Source organism: Phaseolus vulgaris, chromosome 11, assembly GCF_051622355.1.
Source record: "Phaseolus vulgaris cultivar YP4 chromosome 11, ASM5162235v1, whole genome shotgun sequence".
Taxonomy (NCBI): domain Eukaryota; kingdom Viridiplantae; phylum Streptophyta; class Magnoliopsida; order Fabales; family Fabaceae; genus Phaseolus; species Phaseolus vulgaris.
In genome coordinates, this window is record NC_143508.1 from 10287955 (window position 1) to 10292417 (window position 4463).

The 4463-nt window shown below is 23.3% G+C and overlaps 1 pseudogene; it reads left to right on the forward strand.

The window, feature by feature from the left end:
* Positions 1 to 3773: 3773 nt before the first annotated feature.
* Positions 3774 to 3879, forward strand: LOC137811580 (small nucleolar RNA R71; annotated as a pseudogene).
* The last annotated feature ends 584 nt before the right edge of the window (positions 3880 to 4463 follow it).

The window sequence follows — 4463 nt, forward strand, 5'->3', positions numbered from 1 at the left end:
TTATCAATGAATAGAGTAAAATTGATCAATGATTAAGTTTTCTTGAAATTGTATGCAATTGTCTGGAAACATTGATATGCAGGTGATTGTTATTAATGAATGGGGAAAATTTGATCAATGAATGAGTTTGTCTGGAAATTGTATGCAATTATCTGGATATGCAGGTGATTGTTATCAACTAATAGAGTAAAATTGATCAATGATTAAGTTTGTCTAGAAATTGTATTCAATTGTATGAAAACATTGATATGCAGATGATTGACATTAATGAATGGAGAAAATTTGATCAATGAATGAGTTTGTCTGTAAATTGTATGCAATTATCTGGATAACATTGATATGCAGGTAATTCTTATCAACGAATAGAGTAAAATTGATCAATGATTAAGTTTGTTTGGAAATTGTATGTAATTGTCTGAAAACATTAATAAGTAGGTGATTGTTATTAATGAATGGGGAAATTTTGATCAATGAATGAGTTTGTCTGCAAAATTGTATGCAGTTGTCTAAATAACATTGATATGCAGGTGATTGATATTAATGAAAGGGGAAAATGCGATCAATGAATGGGTTTGTCTGTAAACTATATGCAATGTTTTGGATAACATTGATATCCATGTGATTGTTATTAATGAATGGGGAGAAATCGATCAATGAATGAGTTTGTCTGAAATTTATATGCAGATGATTGTTATTAATGAATGTTGGAAATAGATAAAGCAATAATTTTTCTAAAAAAAAGCAAACTTACTATGATGGTTATTGCAATAGATGAGATAAAAAAAAGTCTTATTTACTATGACTAGGGTTGGAATATTTGTCATAGAAAACCACTTACTATGACGCTTATGATGGTAAATCGTATTTTCTATGACGGTTGTAGAAATACCAGTCATAAAAAGTTTTGTCTTAACATATTATGACAAATATTTTAAACATTTTATGACGGTTCATAGACAACAGTCATAGTAAGTCACTACTATGTCAGTTTTTCAACTGACATAGAAAGTGCAAACTTTTTATAACTCTTGATTCTATGTTATCACAAGAACTGTCATAAAAAATCATATAGAACCGTCATAAAAAAATATATTTTTGCACTAGTGAAACAATAAATATATATATATATGCAAATTTATTATTTATTATTTTATTAATTTTATAAATTATATTAAGTTAGGAATTTTTTTATAATAATAAAAGCCATTTGCCTTTTTTTTTCAAAACTTAACTCTCAACTATATTACTTTTTATATGATTAAAAGTCTAACTTTTTAATGTCAATAATTTTAAAACATGTGACTTTTAGTAAATAAACGTAACCTAATTTATAGTTAAGGTTGTCATATACTTTGGAGAACAAGGTCATCATTGGACATGTGTAATTAGAGACTCTAAATAATAATTGACCCAAATTGTTTTTCACTGAAATAAAAAAAAAGGAAAGTAACCTATAAATAAGAAGTCTTTCCATAACACGAAAAATATATATTCATTATAAAAACTGAACGGTCCAATTTGGACAATTATTAATAAATAAATAAACTTATGAGAAGTTCAAATCCATGAACATGCTCATATGGTATCATTAAATGTGAGCCTTCACAATCAATATAACCTATGTATAATTCTCATTATATTCATGCACTGGACTATTAAAGATACAACCAATTAAATATCTTCAAATATCACAAAAAAAACAATCAAGTGAAAAAATCATGGCAAGAACAAAACTACTAGTATATATACCACTCTTCACTTTTAGTTTATTTTTTATATTTTTTTACAATAATATGGTAATTATTCGTTTGGTATGCTAGTTAACTTTTGTGATAACTATATTTTGTAATAATTATATTTTATTAAAAAATTATATACACATGTATTTCCAATAATAATAATAATAAATCAGGTTACTAGTTCTCATGAGTGAATATGTCTTTAATGTATTTAATTAAATTTACATATTAATCTATTATAATTTAAACATATAATTGATTATATTGTGAATGGTAAAAAATATAGAAATAATGAATTCTTTTATATATCAATTAATATTAAGTGATTTAATCGATTATTATAAGTAATATTAAATAATTGTTTAAAGTTTGTCTTAAAATTCACAGAAATAATTATCACTGAAATAATAGATTAGATTGTTCTTACTGTATTTCTAAATTAATTAAGAACAATATAATTACTTATATCTTACAATTAACAATTAAATTTCTTACAATCATTTTTTGTATAAAAGGTTCATTGTATATCTCATAAGATAGTACCTATCAAAATAATTACAAACATACATTGACTTTCAAGGAATTTTCAATAAACAAGATAATGTAATCTTGTCACCATTTTTTTCTAAGAGTTTTGACTTGAAGGCTTTTAGAGAAAAATATTACATAATGTCTTATTCTTAATGTTTTTTGGAATAATCATCACTACAAGTTATATCTTTCTTTAACTTTATTTTGAATTTTTTGAATTTTTATATATAATTGATTATCATGTGTAACACTACAAGAAAATTATGAAATAGAAACTAAATTTTAGAGACCAAAAATAATTAGTTATTATAGTGACTAAATTAGATACCATTTTAGAGAGTAAAAACATTTTGGTTTTTAAATTAGTTTATATTATTGTTAAATAGTTTCTAAATTGGTGTCTAATTAGGAACCAAAGTTTTTGCTACCAATTATTCATATTCTATATTTGGTAGCAAAAACATTGGTTGCTAATCAGACACTAATTTATAAACCATTTAACAATAATAGAAACTAATTTAGAAACCAACAAATATTTTAGTCTCTAAAATGGTCTCTAATTTAGTTACTATAGCAACTAATTATTCTTTGTCTCTAAATTTTGATTTTTATGTCATGACTTTCTTGTAATGTAATTATAATCAAATATTTAAAATATTTGAAATAAAGGAATAAACTTATGCTAACTAAAATTGGATATAAATTCAGATAATATGAAACTAATAATGTAAAAAAAATTATGTCAATCTTCTTAATTCTCTTTTTTTATTTTTCAATTTTTCACATTATTTTGTATTTTCTTATTCTACATCTCTTAAACAAGAATTACAAGAAAAAAAATCTCAAATTTATTATTTACAAAAGTTTTAAATACTACTCCATCCTTTCCTAATAAGTCACAACCTATTTTTATTTAAAAAATAACAAAAATAATTATAAAATGACCATGGCATCTTTATTCCTTTCATTAAAATTAACGAAAAAACTAGTATAACTTTTTTGTGTGATAATTTAGTCGTCTTATTTTTTAAAAATGAGGTCTTTTTATAAATTTCCTGTCGAGTGATATGATGATTTTTTAAGTGTGGGTAAGGAAGGATATTTCTAAAAAACCATTAAAAATTAAAAAGTTGTTTGGACTCTATCTTTGAAAATTATATTTTACTTTCAATAAAAAAAAACATGGTATAATAATTTTTAAAAAAGTTATAAAAAAAATATTTATCATTTTAAGTTTTCAAACAAGAGTGCATTTTCTAACAACCCTTTATTCTGAAGATCTTGTCCATCATGTTGGGCTTTATAATCAGTTGATGCCAATGCATCAATAATTATTGTCGCTTGTTCTACATCAAGGGTCATCATTGTGCCACCGCATCAATAATTATTGTCGTTTGTTCTACATCAAGGGCCATCATTGTGCCACCAGCTGCAGCATCTAGGAGCATCTTTATGTCAGATCTGAGACCATTCAGGAATATGCTCAGTTGAGAAATATCTTCAAACCCATGATTTGGGCATTTTCTCAATATCATCTTAAATCTTTCCCATGTATCACAAAAGACTTCATTTGCTCCTTATCTGAACATAGAGATTTCAGACTTTGCTTTGATGTAGCGAGAAATTGGAAAAAATCTTTGCAAAAATTTTTTCTCTACATCCTTCCTCATGCTTTCTTCCTAAAACATATTAGTGGAGAGAAAAAAAAAACAGAGAACTTTTTTTTTTCTTTAAAAAGAATAAAATAAAATAAAATAAATTTGAAGATAAAAATAAAAACAAAATATGTAAAATAAAATAAATACATAAATAAAACAAAAAACAAAAATAAACACTAAAATGACGTTAAGAGAAAATTAACAAAAATATTCAAAAAAAAAATATAGATAAAATAAAAACTAAAAACAGAATAAAAGAAAACTCTAAAAACAAAAAATAACGTACTAAAAAAATAAAAAATAAAATAAATACTAGAAATAAAATAAAATAAAATAAAATAAAGTTAAAAAAAAATTGAAAACTATAATTGTAAACAACTAATATTCTAACTAACTAGCTTACGTAGAAATAAAAACTAAAACTAATAATAAAATATAATTAAAATAAATAAATAACAGTTACATAAACATAAATAAAACTACCTAAACTAATCCTAAAAAAACTAAAATAAAATATAATAAAACAAAATCAAAA